Genomic DNA, 16294 nt, shown 5'->3' with positions numbered 1-16294 from the left:
CTTATTCCCCCTCACAAACTGACCAACATTTTCAACAACAAAACCAATACAAGAGCTGTTTGCTTTTATTTCACTGAAAATATGAATAAAAAGTTATTTCGTAAAGGAACTTTGAAAGGCTATTTTTCCTGCCTAGTTTTAAAAGGGTATTACAAGGAACAGAGTAGTAACAAGGTTAAAGATTTTTAAGGACACTTACGTTATGTTAGCATCCAAGGAGTCTGGAATGTGTTCAACAGCTGAGTTTTGATAAACTGTGGAAAACAAAGAATTTTAAAAACAAATTAAGATTTTTGGAGGAAGGGGGTGGGGGGAGAGAAAGGACTGTTAGAAGATGAAATACTTCTCTTCCCCAAAACAAAATATCTTCCAAGAAAATAAACCTTGAGAATTTAAATCTTAAGAATATTTCAGTAGCACTTATCAGAGCTCACTTTATTGCACTTGTATACCACATCAGTTTTTTAAGAAATTAGAGAAAATCTGCATTCAAAATGGAGAACAATATTCATCTGTCCAGTTTCCTCAGTTTCTTAAAAAAAAGAACAATTGATTTTGCATGCAAATTGTGAATGTCCAGTAAGGTTTGAGAAATTTTCTATTTGAGTTTTAATTATATCAAATTTTGTTGATTGCCTTGTGCATGACACTGCACAATGTTTAAGCAGCTACAGTCATCCAGGTGTTGACATGGAATATTCAAAAAGGAAATGAGTGTTTGCAAAGAGTAGCAGCAAAGATGACACCATGTAAGTGTTCCAAAACCAAGAGAAATCCATTCTAGTTTATATTTCCTTTACAAGATAAACATACAAAATAACTAGTTTAAGAATAGTAGCAACATTATAATTGAAAAGATGCTTTTTCAGGTGCTTATAAAAACTTTTTATAGAAGTTAACTTTTGGCATGTAATTTCTTGTTTAATCTCAGTCTAGCGATGAATTGTGGCCATAGTTTGATGAAGTTAGCAATTTTTCAGATAACTGAGCATAAACGTTTTCCACCAATTAAATATGACCTACTTTAGTTTTAAAACAGCTGTTTATACATTTCAAATTTAGGGATTTAGGCTAGATTTCAAAAAGAGAATTGTAGTCTCTGTCAATGCAAGACAAATTTCTTTGACATGTGTCAATAAATTCTATTTGAAAATAAGGACCCAGGTACAGTTCCAGATGTTTCACTTTTATCATGAGGCATAAAGCCCCAAAGATACATACATCTAAACAGATCCACACCAAGCCACATATATTCCCTAAGAAATAAAATGCAATTGTGGTTATTTCTAAGCTTGATCTTATGCATCTGAAAATATTCACTAGCGTGACCATTTATTTTTATTTTTGAAATAGCTAAACGGTAAAACTATGTAAATGTGTTATGGTTTAGATAAGTGAGTAAGGACAAATTAGAATATCCCTAAGTTAGTTACATTACAAATCTATTAAGGCATTAAACACTACACAGCACAATACACATTACTGAATAGGCAGAAGGGATCAGAGTTTGAGTTGTTGAAAGAGTTACACATTTGAATACCCTAAACTATTAAAATTAAAATCTTTACCATAAAGTTGCAGTGGTGTAGAAATAAATCAGATAAAATAAACAGAACAAAACAAAACAAAACTGGAGGTGCCTTGCATGCAATCAAGACTCATGCATCTAAACCCAAAAGACTGTACCTGTTTTTGATGAGTATAACCAGGTGTGACCAACAATAAACTAATGAAATCTTTAACCATGTAGTTCATTGATATGAAGTGGGAGATCATGACTGAAGAGAACTTCTCCCCCAGATGCTTCAGCTTGCTCTAAGGACTTTCCAACATACAGAATTGCATCAGTTTAACTTAAGGTGTGGTTTTAAACCGATTTACTTAAACAGGTGCAAAAGGGTTTGTGAACAATCCAGTATCAGTTTAAAACAGGATAAATTTGGTTTAGCGTAAATTGATTAGGAAGAGTTTTAAGTGAAATTGAAATAAGCCACTCTTAAACCAAAGTATGAAGGGGTTTTGCACTGGTTTAAGTAAAACATCTTTATAGAGTGTTGACACCATATTTTTCCACTAGTTCAGTTTTGTTTTTATAAATCTTTTGTGCCTCTGCTACAAAAAAGGACTATAAAAATAGAACCATCTTCCTTGACAGTTCTGCTCCTAATGTGTGCTTACAGTCATATCTGGTTGCGTAACTAAAATTACACACCACACTTTTTTACTCCTATTAAACCGGACAGAGTAAAACACACTAAAAGCAATCTAGGTTTTTCTGGTTCCTGATTCAAATAGAACCCACCACATTCAAAATGTAGGGCTGAGTTCTGCTTTTGCACCTGTGCTACCAAGTGGAACACACTGAATTACTCATATGTAACTAATGGTGAATTTGGCCTGAGTTATTATTACTGATATCAGCAAAAGCTAAAAGATTTTCAGATTCCATGCTTAGGTTTCAAAGTTGTCAAATGGGAAAGCTATCTTTTTACTGGTAGGCTGACAAAATGTGATATGGAAATCATTGACACAAACATGGAACCCATTTAGCCACTCAATCACTTTTCAAGATAAAATTATATAGTTTCGCTAGAGTCTCTAGAATAGGCAAATTTGTAACTATTCACCTACAAATAAGCATACTTCTGTAAAGATGTGTTCAGACTAGGACAACCACCAGCAAGCTACAGCGATAAAAGCAATATTCCATGAGATTTCCTTCCAAACAGCAGAGGTAGGGCAGACTAGTGAGAATCTTGCAAGAGATTATTTTCAGATAAATTAAGAGGTAAAAGACCCCTTTCCTAAAGAGATAATCTGTGTAGGATTCCCATTCTTAAGTAGTTTGCGGCCTGTCTCAAACAACACAAACAAAACAAAACACAAACCATCCCTCCCCCCCCCACTAACTATAGCATGTGCAAAACAAACCATAGACAAGGACGATGCCAACACCTGAAGAATTTAGGAATAAAGGAATTGCCAGACTGGATCATACCCAAAAGTCCATCCAAGCCAGTATCCTGTATCCAACAGTGGCCAGAACCACATGCTTCAGAAGAACATGTAAGAACTCTGCAGTAGGCAGATATGGGATAATATAGCTCACATAGTTAGAGAAAAAAGAACAGGAGTACTTGTGGCACCTTAGAGACTAACCAGTTTATTTGAGCATGAGCTTTCGTGAGCTACAGCTCACTTCATCGGAGACTGGCTTAAACCCTGAGACTGTTCTTATGTTCTTGATATTTATCAATTACATTTTTACTGCTAGACTTCAGAAATTTTTATATTTTTTGCTCAATATAATCAAGCATCCTAGAAGAAAGTTTCCTGTTTAAAAGCAAAGTTTTAGGCATTTATGGAATTTTAACATTTAACTTTTTTTTCAAGCTGTTTGATTGTTATGTTGTTAGCCATAAGGATTTAAATAGATGTAGATAATCCTTATGATTTATTAAACTGTTTTCCCTATAAAACTGGATTTAAAATAAATTACATCATTTAAAAAGTGGTACAAACTTGCAGGAGGAGGAATCTTTCATATACAATCTCATTTTCTTTAAAGCAATAAATTCAGTAATACCCAGCGAACAAGAGCGACTTTTTTTTTTCCTAAACACCATTATGTTTTGGGTCCATCTTAGACATACGGGGTTATGAACATCCATCATCTGCAATGTTTACAACTTCAGAATCATCTGCCAGTACCACCAGCAGTGCAGCAACTAAACATACAGGCAGGCAGTTTGTTTTTAAAATAAAGGTAAAGACAACCTTTATCATCCAGTAAAACCATGGAGGAGTTCAAAAATCAACAAACTCCAGCAAGACTCCACAGATGAGAAGATTGCTCAGTTCATTTATGCAACCAATTCTCCCTTTTATCTTGTTCAGAGCAAACATTTAATTTACACAGTGTAATCATTAGGACCAAGCTATACTTCACTGGGCAGAGCAGAGATTGCTGGATACAGTGTATGAGAAGGAAATTGAAAAATGTGCAAAAATATTGATGGGAAATTCATTAAGCTGAATCTTGATGGTTGGAGCAATGTATACAGTGATCCAGTAATACATGCGTATGTGACAACAGAAGCTAGGGTTGTCTAGCTCACATAAACACAATACATCAGATGCCCATACAGCAGAATACTTAAAAGTAGCAGTAAATGTTATAACAAACTGTGAACAAAAATTCAGCTGTCAAGTGTGCAACTTCCTCACAGACAATACTGCAAATGTAGCAGACAGGAGGGAAAAAAAAAAATCTTGAATAAAATAACGAAGGGAACCTGAAACTCCTAACATATGGGTGTAGTGCTCATTTGATGCATATTTTAGCCAAAAACTTACGTACAACTCCAGGAATAAAAGAAAATAAATGGAACCTTGCCAACCACCTGGAAGGACGGTACTGTGATCTCACTTTATAAGGGCAAGGGACAGAGCAGTGAATGTAAGAGCTACACGCTGATCACCTTGCTGTCCGTTCCAGGGAAGGTGTTTGCGCATGTTTTGCTGGTACGCAAAATGCTTCTGTTAACAGCTACTGTGTTTCAGCTTCACTGAGGAGAGCAGGAGGATCCAAACTAATTCTTCCCCAAGATGTATGAAGGAATTCAATGGTTGATTGTTTTGACCTATTTATTAAATAACTGGGCTATTCTGATGACTATTTGTGAAGAAAAATGTGACAAAATACCTGGAACTATCACAGCCAAAGTAGTCAACAACAAACTAAAGAGAAATGTAGAAGACATGCTGAATATACCGAAATCTCTTTCCATAGCCTTGAACAAATTGCAGAAAGATTGCTGCTGTACTGCTGATGCTGTTGAAATTTGGAAAGAACTTCTAGAGACACTGACGAAAGAAATATCCAACAACAAAGTTAAACTGCAGGCAGTACTCCACCTCATTTTCTTGAAAATATTCTCAACTCAAAGTTCCAAGGTAGTTGCCTAACTGCTGAAGATGATGCTGCTATGACAGGAGCATCTAATATTCATACACCAATCATGCCAACCACAATAGACTTCAGAGCTGGAGGTGAACCATTCGAGCAAGACATGTTTGCTTACTATATTTGGAAAGTCACACCACTGAACTGGTGGAAGTAACTAGCTAAGCATCTGGAACCAGAAATTTTGAAACTTTAAATCAGTATTTCACAATAGTAGCCTCTTCTGCAGGCACAGAATGAACTAGTCCAAATGAAGAAAATATTCTATCAAAGTTAAGAAATCTATTGGGAGTTGAAAAAGCAGGAAAACTTGCCTCTCTTCCAGTGTATGAATAAAAACAAGAGGGGGGAGGGAGGGAGGAGAGACAAGATACTCTAGTTTTAAAAGTGTAAAGGGCTTAGAAGACTGTTTCATTTTCAAGAAACTTAGGCACATAGGAACTCAAGTTCCAGTCACTTTCACATAGGCATATTTGAAAATTTTCCCAGGCTGACCTGCAATAATCAATTTATTTAAACTGATTACAGTTAAACCCTCTATTTAATAAATCATTAAGTTGTAAATGTGAAGCCTGTTTTGATAAGAGAAGATTATGTATCCAAAACATCTACGGTTATTTTGTTTAATAAAAATAAATGTTATATGCTGGTTTGTGTGTTTAATTAAATTCCAGCTACCATCCTAATGTAGTTTGCCATAGATCATGAGCAAAAAGTTAATTATCTAGTAAATGAGCAATATCATTCACCAATTTTCCAATGTACTAATAATGTACAATAAAAATCTGAAAATATTAAGCCATATAATTGCTTAAATAAATGAATACTTATAGTGTGCCCTTCTACACAGCAAAAAGATGTACCAAATCTAGAGTAAAAGCTCTATTTATCTGTAAATCAGCATTTTAATGGTTATATGAGAACGCATCTTTCTGTAGAAAATAAATGAAGTACAAATGGAAACACTGATTTAAAATCGAGGCTTTCCACTTGGTGATTTAAATCAATCCACCCTGCCCTGAAAGAGAATATCAGTCCTCCAACAGACCATTCTTATGGTTGGTTTTATAGGGACTTTACAGGATCTTTTCCTAGATGTTTCTTTCACTATGTATCTGTATGGGTCACCACCGGTTGTGGATTACAAGTGACAAATGAAGCACGCAAAAGAAACAGACCAGTGGCAGAAGTTCTGTGCCAAAGCTGATAAATTGCTTTGAAAAGTTTTCAAATTTTTATGCAGTGGCTGGGAAAAAGGCAGATAGTGGATTTGTCCCGCGTGCAGGCCGGACTGATTAACACGGGCTGTCTCTTTTCAGCAGCTGACTCAAGACTGTCCCACAGGAAATAAATGCATTTTGTAGATTAAAACTGCTCCATTTCATGTAAAGCTCTCTGCTTCTGTGGTGGCAGAGCAATGTGTAGAGAGACAAATACCAAGACTTCAAGGCTTCAGTTTTTGTCTGCATTGCTATCTAAGTCTCTGGAGAGACTAGGAGAACTCTATTCCACAACATGTACTTTGGATCCATGTCCTTCCAGGCTGAAGGTGGCTCTGGGGAGTACTTGGTCCATCATAAATAAAAAATACAGTGGAGACTAATGACTATCAGACCAATGTCAATATATTTGAAGTCTTCCTTTCTAGGATAACATTGATGAGACAACTCAATACTGATGCCTCTTATTTCCTGAGCCAGTAGGTTCAATCCTAGATATTATGTTTGAGGGAGGATCACATTTAAAAGGCGTGTTTATAGTTAAAAAAAAAAATAGTAGTAGCATTGGAGAAATAACTCCACAGAGACTGAAATATAAGCGTTCATGTTCTCCAGGTAACAAATGAATATTAGTTGCCCGTGTCAATATTCCATCTATCAGTGTTTATTAATACAGTTGATAAGGTAACACTTAATTGCCTGTACACCCTAGTGTAAGGAGGAATGCAGCCACTTGAGGGCAATTCTACTTCTTAGATATTCCAGTGGATAGTACTGAGAAAATGTTCTTCTGCCCTGCGTCCTATGATCCCTGAGTATGAGGGATCATAGGAGATTTTTAAAATAGGAGACATGGGTTGCAGTGTTACAAAAACAAAATACACTGCCTTCACCTCCTTGCTGAGGGGGCTAAATAAGCATGAATTGGGATACCACGTAGACATATGCACTGGTGGGTACATGTTCCAAGCTGTGGGCCAAATTTTCACTTTCAACTCTTTTAAAGTATGCATGCGTGCAACCAGACTAGGGGAAAAGTCCTATGTGGAAGACCAAAACAACCAAAACCCTCAAACTGTACAAATGAAAAGATTCCAACAACTGGCCAGGTAAAAAGCAAGTCTTCTGACCTTCTGGAAAAAGTAGTAATGCTATTTGTTTATCAAAGTATTTTTTGAGGGGTTATTCACTGAGAGGTTTAGAATCATAGAACTGGAAGGGACCTCGAGAGGTCATCTAGTCCAGTCCCCTGCACTCATGGCAGGACTAAGTATTATCCAGACCATCCCTGACAGGTGTTTGTCTAACCTGCTCTTAAAAATCTCCAATGATGGAGATTCCACAACCTCCCTCAGCAATTTATTCCAGTGCTTGATACCCTGACAGCTAGGAAGTTTTTCCTAATGTCCAACCTAAACCTCCCTTGCTGAATTTAAGCTCACTGCTTCTCGTCCTATCCTCAGAGGTTAAGAAGAACAATTTTTTCTCTGTCTTCCTTGTAACAACTTTTTATGTACTTGAAAACTGTTATGTCCTCTCTGTCTTCTCTTTTCCAGACTAACCAAACCCAATTTTTTTCAATCTTCCCTCACAGGTAATGTTTTCTAGACCTTTAATAATTTTTGTTGCTCTTCTCTGGACTTTCTCCAATTTGTCCATGTCTTTCCTGAAATGTGGCACCCAGAACTGGACACAATACTCCAATTGAGGCTTAATCAGCATGGAGTAGAGCAGAAGAATTACTTGCGTCTTGCTTACAACACTCCTGTTAACACATCCCAGAATGATGTTCGCTTTTTTTATAACAGTGTTACACTGTTGACTCATATTTAGCTTGTAGTCCACTATGACCCCCCCCAGTCATTCCCCATTTTGTATGTGTGCAATTGACTGTTCCTTCCTAAGTGGAGTACTTTGCATTTGTCCGTATTGAATTTCATCCTATTTACCTCAGACCATTTCTCCAGTTTGTCCACATCATTTTGAATTATAATCCTAGTCTCCAAGCACTTGCAACCCCTCCCAGCTTGGTATCGTCCATAAACTTTGTAAGTGTATTCTCTATGCCAGGGCTTTTCAACCTTTTTCCTTCTGACCCCCCACCCCAACATGCTATTAAAATTCCACAGCCCACCCAGGCTACAACTATTTTTCTGCATATAAAAGCCAGGGCCAACATTAGTAGGTAGCATTAGGTAGCAAGCAGGGAAATTGCCTGGGGCCCCATGCCACAGGGGGCCTAGTGAAGCTAAGCTGCTCAGGCTTCAGCTCCAGATGGCGGGGTTTGGGGTGGCGGGGCTTCCGCTTTCTGCCCTGGACCCCAGTGAGTCTAATGCTGGCCCTGCTTGGCGGACCCCCTGAAACCTGCTTGTGGTGCCCCAGGGGGCCTTGGACCACTGGTTAAGAACTGGTTTCAGAGTAACAGCCGTGTTAGCCTGTATTCGCAAAAAGAAAAGGAGTACTTGTGGCACCTTAGAGACTAACCAGTTTATTTGAGCATAAGCTTTCATGAGCTACAGCTACATGCATCCGATGAAGTGAGCTGTAGCTCACGAAAGCTTATGCTCAAATAAACTAGTTAGTCTCTAAGGTGCCACAAGTCCTCTTTTTCTTTTTGGTTAAGAACTGCTGCTCTATGCCATTATTTAAATAATGGATGAAGACATAGAACAGAACCGGACCCAGAACTGATCCTTGGGAATCCCACTCGTTATGCCCTTCCAGAATTACTGTGAACCACTGATAACTACTCTCTGGGAACAGTTTTCCAACCAGTTATGTACCCACCTTATAGTAGCTCCATCTAGGGGGATTTTAAGGGAGATTACTTCTGACTGCTAACCTTAAGCAATGTTTTTATTATAAGCTCACTTAGTGACTGTAAGTATGTGTATTTTATCATGTAAAATATACCAGTTCCCACCATGAAAATCAGTCTGCACTTAAATAACGGGTGCATCAACTAACCAGTGCTTCCAATATGCCTAATACTGAAAATGAACCAATTTCCCAAGTAACATGAACGAAATTTATCCTATACACTTCCCAAACCACAGCCCAACTAAATGAACAGTACTAGTGAAGAAATTCCAAAAACAACGTTCCACAAACAAAAGAAATCAGGCAAAACTGCCATAAATAATCAGAAGAAACATCAATAAGCCTTGATAAACAGTACAACAGTTTCCATAGCTCCATTTGCTGGTAATGAAAAGTAATCAATCACTGAATTTACTATAGGCCACTGAAAATACAGATAGTGGAAATTCTTTTAAGGTCTCTCCCATGATCTCTTCTATGTTTAATGGTGTCTGCAGGGTTCTGTAAAAAACTATATGCATTGTTAATTACAAACTTTTTTGTTTTGTCTTTATGGTTGTGAAATAAGTCTCCACATGTGAACTAATTCAGTGCTGTCTTCCCAAGTCTGAAAAAAAAGCCTTGTGTACACTTAAAGGTTATGTCAACATGCCTACATGGACCAGGGGTGTGAAAAAAACAGCCCTGTAGCTATGCTGATCTAACACCCAGTGTGGACGCATCTAAGTTGATGGAAGAATGCACTCACTGACCTAGCTACTGTTGCTTGGGTACGTGGTATTCCTACACCAATAAAAAAAACCCTTCCATCAACATGGTCTGAGTCTACATTATGGGGTTATGCCAGCATAGCTACAGGAGCCTAGCTAGGCCAGTACAGTCCGCATAGCGTAGACACACCCCAAATCAGAAACATTAGTACAGTACTCAGAGTTTTAAACTGACTCTTCCATCTTAATGAGTTATCCACTTAATGACTATTTCAGAGTTCATTTACGCCACTGGTTCTCAACCTGCGGCCTACTTATGGCCCAATCAACACACAGATGTGGCCTATGTGACATCCTCAGGACCATACAGGTAGTATATATATTGTGTGGCTGTGACCCACTTAACTAAGGCTACGATTTAGTCATGAGTATTTTTAGTAAAAGTCATGGACAGGTCACGGGCAATAAACAAAAATTCATGGCCAGTGACCTGTCCATGACTTTTACTAAAAATACCCTTGACTAAATCTTGGGGGGGGCGCAAGGGAGGGAGAGAGTGTGCTGCTGGGGTCAACCGGGGAAGGAGAGAGGGCCCGCAGCCACCACCCGAGGCTGCTCCAGCTGCAGCCTGACCACTGACCAGGGCCGCCCTGAATCCGTGATAGGCATGGAGCCCTACACATAACACATAGAGAGCTCCATATGCGGCCACAATGGTAAATAGGTTGAGAACCACACTAATAAGAAAACTAGTGGACACGGCCCAAGTACATATAACACTTTCTGCAAAGGTACTGCATTCCCCCCTGCCCTCAGAGGGAACCCCTATTAAGAGAGGATTTAAAAAAACAAACAAACCCCAAGACTGAGTGAAATAGAGCTTATTTTATTTAAAATTACACATCAAATTAATTGTTGGGATTAATTATCTTTAAAAACGTTCATACATTTAGAATGATTTCTTTAAAAAAATTTCAGACTTCTCAAAATTTCCCACAGAATATTGAAGGTGAATTCTTCATAATGTATAATTTTTCACATACATCCAGGCATCTGTGTAACAACTAAATATGGTGGACTGTAACCAGACATATCCTGAGCAGAAATTACTTACAGCCTTCTTAAAACAAACAAATAGAGGTCTATGCTCAAAATTTATTGATCTAAAAATCACAACAAATATGAAGTCATGCTTCTGGTACACATGGTACCATGATAACCACTGCCCTATAAACACAGATTGTGAAGACACCATATAAATATTAGGTTAACATTCATCTAACAAGTTTCAATGTTTATAGTTTTAGACTAATGGGATACAATCCTAACATATTGTGCCTGAAAGTGTTCAAGTAGTAAATAAAATGACAGTCCTGAGAACGCCTGAAAAGTTTCTGAAGACGTTTAGAATGAACTGGCTCTCAGCCTTAAAGATACCTCATATAAGAAGAAAAATGGATGACTATGTTTACTTCTTTATAATGTCTAAAGGGTTTTCTTTCTTACTTTTAAGACCACTTGGGAGTAGGGATTTTGGGGGATTTTCTGTTTTAACACATATACACGCAGGAAATTCAGATCTTGTCATCCTATTTTTTTCCTGGAAGACTACGTAAAACTGGATAACTTTTAAGATACCATTACAAGTACCATATGAGTGAAACCTGATCTGCTGAAAAGGGAAGAACTTTTATTCAGGCTCTTTAAAAAAAATTTGTGATGTGTATTAACAAAAACAAACAATTGAGAAGAAAGATATCTTTGTTAAAGTAAAAGACTGTGGAAGCTCCCAATCCACTTCCAGGGTCTCTTCCAAGGAGACCATTAGTTTAAAAAAAAAAAAAAAAAAAAAAGAAAGAAGGACAAAATTTGCGTTTCATGGTATTGCTAAGGTAAAAGATAAGTGGAAAAAGAATTTGAAAAATATTTTTCAAGGCTTCTTAATACTTCATAAAGTAACCAAAGAGAGCACAAAATAAGTGTTCTATTTTTAGGCTTTCAAATATAACTTCAGAATAATTAGTACAAGATGAGTTAGAATACTTCATATCCCTACAAAATAAAATTCCAGTACATTTTAGTTAGTGATATTAATTTGTCATTTCATCTCAAGATCCTGATATTTTAATTACTGTTGCCAAGGTTATGCTTTGATACGAAGGTCAGGGCAGGGGAGGTAAGGATTTACTCCACTCTTTGTCCTTACAGTAAGCTTGAACTCTTTTAGGGCATATCTGCAATATAGCAGCATAGCCACAACCCTGCAGCAATAGCACTGCTAGTAGAACATCAATGGGAGGATTTTCCCGTTGATGTAGGTAATCCACCTCTTCAGTCAACCTAGCTACCTCTACAAAGGCACTGGGGGGGTGGGGGGGGAGAATAGGTTAACCTAACTACGTCTGACAGGGTGTAAAATTTTTCGCAACTAGGAGCTATGCAGTTAAGATGATCTAAGTTTTAGATGTAGACTAGGCATCAGACAGTACCACTTGGATAAGGATCTGTCTACACTACCTTTAAATCGATGCAAGTTACATCGCTCAGAGTGTGAAAAAGCCACCCCCAAGTGACGTAAAGCAGTATCTACACCATGCTATGTTGGTGGGAGATGCTCTCCCGCTTACATAGCTTCCCCTCTTGTTTCTCCCATCAGCATAGCACGTCTTCACCAGACATGCTAGAATGGTGCAGTTGCATCGGTGCAGCTGCGCTGATGTAGCGCGGTAGTATATGCTAGCCCTAAATTAGGTGTCTTTCCCTTAAAAGCTAAATCCCCTTAAGAAAAAGTTGTGTTAAAAGCCCAACATGTTGTTAATCATATGAATGACGCTGTGGTTGTGCAAAAAATAATTGAGTTAGTCAGTCCTCTGGGCTCTTTTTAGACTTACTGAATATCAACTCATCTGTATAAAAGTCCTAAAAAGATATAAAACTGCTGAAATAACTGGTAAATAAAGTTCTGTTGACTTTATATGATTTTTAGTCTATCTTTAAAGTGAAACTGTGTAGAATATCACGGACACAATTCTGTAGTCCAATCAGATAATTAGAACGTAAAAAAAATACAATAATGCAATGTTATATTTAAGAGTTTACACAAAAAAGTTAGGAAATATAAAAAGTTCTAGTCCCTTACAGGAACCATTTAACTCACTTATACACAATATAGTTTCATTTCATGTTGCATATGCATTACCTGAACAATAACTGATTATGTACATAATTGCATATGCAAATAAATCTATGTAACTGGTTATTTCAGCGTGCAGAAAACCAAGTATATGTATAAGCTAGCAAAACAAAGCTCCCAAGCGCTGCAGCTGAATCTGTGAGGATGTATATACAGGATCAGGGCTCACATTAGTAGTAAGAAAAGAGCCATACCATGTATGAGAGTTACACTACTTCTCTTCTCTCGCAAAAACAAGGAGTCGTCCTTGTGGCACCCCTCACTGTTTTTGCTGATACAGACTAACAGGGCTACCACTCTGACAACTCTCTTCTCTCGAGAATTCATTCCTCACTGAGTATACACATACAAGGCTGAACTTCTAAAATGAAAAAAGAAAAAAAAAGTTTCTGAAATTTGTTTTTTTAAATGGTAAAATCCCAAAATGATAAAAGCCCAAAGGCTAATCTTTTCAGAAAGTTCTAAGAACCTAAAAAATAGCATAATATAAGTGTTTTTCAACCTTAACTGTAATGCAACTATTGGACTGCTCTACCTGATATCAAATTTTGCACTGTGCTACATTCCACTTTAAAGATTCAGATGAATCTTTACATTTTAACTTTATATTTAAGTTTTATTGCTGCAATTAAGAATCTTATATTTGGCATGAAGCTTTATTTTAAAAAATGTCAAATTGCACTGCACCCTCCATCCCAGATAGTTCTTAGACAGTAAACTCTTTGGGGGCAGGAGCTGTCATTTATTATATCTGTACAACAGTACCCAGCCTTTGGGCACTATTGTAATATAAATATTAATAAAAATCTATATAAAGCACAAAAACTGTATTCCAATAAGCAGTACAGAAAATAAATTCACAAATGAACTTTCTGATAATAGCTCATCTTAATTAATTAGCCTCTTACTCCACTTTATGTTGTGTGTATACATATATCCACATATAAAGAAAATAAAATCTTACTATATGTTCCATTCTATGCATCCGATGAAGTGGGCTGTAGCCCATAAAAGCTTATGCTCAAATACATTTGATAGTCTCTAAGGTGCCACAAGTACTCCTGTTCTTTTTTCTGGGTAATGTCTATTTATATTTTAAAAAAAGCTTCCTTACCAATTATACTAATACCACATAAGATTACTTACACAAAAGAGTTACCTTACTTTTGCCTATTTACTTTCTGTATTTTGCTCTTCTTGGATATTTAGTTTCATAGCATTTGTAGTACAAACACTGCAGATTTTAAAATCTATGAAAATTACTCAATTTTAAATAAGCATAAAGTACTACTGTTACTTTTATTAATATTAGGGAATGTGAAATATATATGTACATTTAAACCTGGGGCCTCATCTGTCCAACAACATCCTTTTAATGGATATCAAGCAAAACAAAACAAAACAAACAAAATTGGAACCTGGTTGACCACCACTACATTCCCTCCAAAAATCAAGAAGTCTCACTGATTAAAGGGTCAAATTTTCTTCTCACTACCAGTTTCACCCCAGTCTAACTCCAACAACAAATTACTCCTGATTTACTCTGGCATAAAGACAATCATACCTGGGCTAAATCCCAAATCCCTCCCTTTAACTTTACAACAACTTTCAGGTGTTAATCTAATTCTTGGTGCCTGAATGCAACGTGCGGATACGGTGATGCCAATACAGAAAGCTTGTATCCAAACATTTTATTACAAAAGCGGTCTAGATAAGATTTTGACCGACCGGAACGAGAGCAACATTTAGCTCAGTGCACGGGACTGCTGTACACATGCGATTTTAACAAAGCTTGGTCCGTGCCTACCGATTACATACAGTCGGGATTTGTTTTGGTGGTTTGTTTTTGTGTAACAAAAGCTTTCCCCGGATGCTGGCGGAGCGGGGACGAGGAGGAGCAGTGCTCGGGCGGAGGCTCAGAGGCCGGGGCTGGCCCGGGGACTGGGGAGCTCAGTTACTCCAGCCACTGGTCCCCTTTGTTTTTCCTCTTGCCCCGGGGAAATGCGCAGATGCGCAGCCAGCCGGGTAAGGGCCCAAGCAGCGGAGCGCGCCCGAGCCCAGCGCCTGCAGGGCAACGGCCTGTCACGTTTGGTCTTAAACCCTAGATCCGACCGGCTCGTGTCAGTCTTTTCGCGCGGGCTGGGGCGCAGCGGGCTGGGCACCAAACCCCGCCCGCTGCCCCGGGGAGGGGGAAGTAGAGAGACCGCAACTCTCCGGGGGGCTCCGAGTTGAGGTGAAGGCCCCGCGGAGCCGCGCTGCCGCGGCCGCCTCCGACACGGGACAGGGGAGTCACCCCGCAGCCCCACCGGGAGGACCCGGCTCAAACTACTTTCACTTGTGACACGGGAGCTGCCGAGAGTCCTCCCGCCCGCGCCCCCGCTCCGGGAACCAGCGTCCCAGGACACGCGACACCGCCTCCCCAAGCGCTCCCCCAGGAGGGACCCTAAGACTCCCCCAGCCCCTCCTCGGGCTGCCGCCCCCAGGGCGTACCTGGCGCCAAGGATCGGAGGCTCCGGCCGTTGAGGCCCCGTGTCCCCACAGGGCTCGGTTACTGCTGCGCTGCCAGCTTCCCCAACATGGAGGCTCCGGCTCCTTGCGCCGCCGTCTCGGGACTTCCGGGAGGCGCCGCGGTCGCTTCTCCGCGGCTGAGGCCCGGAACGTGTCCCCGGCCTAAAGGCTCCGCGAGGGGAGGGGCGGGCTCCGAGCGCGCTGCGCCACTGCCGCCTGCTCCGCTCGATCCTCAGCGGCTCCCCGGCCACATGTCAGTGCGCGGCGGCGACTGCGCAGCACCCACGAAAGCCGCGCGGCGGCGCTGCCCAACCGCCTTTTGCGACAGAGGAACAGCGTGGCGGCGGGCGGCGCAACCTGACAACGAGACACCTCCGACCCGGCCCGCGCGCGTCGCCTGCAAGGGCACTCTGGGAAAGGTCCTCCGGCTCCGAGCTTGGGGGGTGGGGGTCAGTCGCTGCGGCGATAGGAAAGCGCAGGCCGAGGAGCGAGGGGCTGGGCTGGAACTTTCTTTGGGGGGCGCGGGCCGCTGCGCCCGGCGCCGAGCTGCGGGGGCTCGTAGGGGCCGCACTGGCGCGGCTGGTAGCAGTGGCGGGAGGCTCGTGCTCGCCTCGTGCGGGGCGTGAGCTGCTTCCTGCTGCCCCCGGCGCTACGAGGTTGGTGGCAACAGGCGCCCCTTTGGGAGCGGGGCGTTTCCCCCTTTGCCGGGGCGCTGGCGCCGGGGGTCCCGCAGCTGTTTCCATAGGGCGCCCAAAGCGGCTGTGCGGCATGTGCAGGGCGGGCGGCCTCGCCGACGGCGGTCAGGTGACCAGACAGCGGGTGTTCGTGCTAGTGTGTAGTTGTGGTGTTTGGCTGGCTCTCCTGCGTGAGCAGCGGG

At 40.4% G+C, this 16294-nt stretch overlaps 1 protein-coding gene across 3 annotated transcripts in view; it reads right to left on the bottom strand.

Annotated features, from left to right (window-relative positions):
* Nucleotides 1–15691, bottom strand: part of SCAF11 (SR-related CTD associated factor 11) — a 66632-nt gene extending 50941 nt beyond the window's left edge. For all 3 annotated transcript variants that reach the window (XM_074942166.1, XM_074942168.1, XM_074942167.1), the window contains exons 1-2: nucleotides 15400–15691; nucleotides 200–254 (exon numbers count right to left, since the gene is read on the bottom strand). The gene's annotated coding sequence lies outside the window, so the exon portion shown is untranslated. The remainder of the gene's footprint in view (nucleotides 1–199; nucleotides 255–15399) is intronic.
* Nucleotides 15692–16294: the final 603 nt, after the last annotated feature.

Source organism: Natator depressus, chromosome 1, assembly GCF_965152275.1.
Source record: "Natator depressus isolate rNatDep1 chromosome 1, rNatDep2.hap1, whole genome shotgun sequence".
NCBI classification, from domain to species: Eukaryota; Metazoa; Chordata; order Testudines; family Cheloniidae; genus Natator; species Natator depressus.
Note: the sequence above shows the minus strand (reverse complement) of the source record. Positions and strands in the feature narration are given on the sequence as shown.